Raw genomic sequence first — 294 nt, 5'->3', positions numbered from 1 at the left:
GCAGGCGCATCGCCATGCCACTAAAGAACAGCATGAGCGTGGCACGACATGTTCGACTTTGCTTTAAAGAGCAAAATCAACAAACAAAAAATGCAACAGGAGCTAAGTGGATTTAGGTGAATCAAGGATGGTCAGTGTAAGAAAGATGTATTATTGTCGTTTTCCGAGGAAAAGTTATATTAGGAAAATATATGTAGAGCAAATATACGTACACAAACATCTCAAAAAGCAGTAGAACAAACAACAAAAGAAACAACATGACTAAAACAACACACATTGAATGTATTCACGAAA

This window comes from Penaeus monodon, chromosome 24 (assembly GCF_015228065.2).
Source record: "Penaeus monodon isolate SGIC_2016 chromosome 24, NSTDA_Pmon_1, whole genome shotgun sequence".
Taxonomy (NCBI): domain Eukaryota; kingdom Metazoa; phylum Arthropoda; class Malacostraca; order Decapoda; family Penaeidae; genus Penaeus; species Penaeus monodon.
This window is presented reverse-complemented; position numbering follows the sequence as displayed.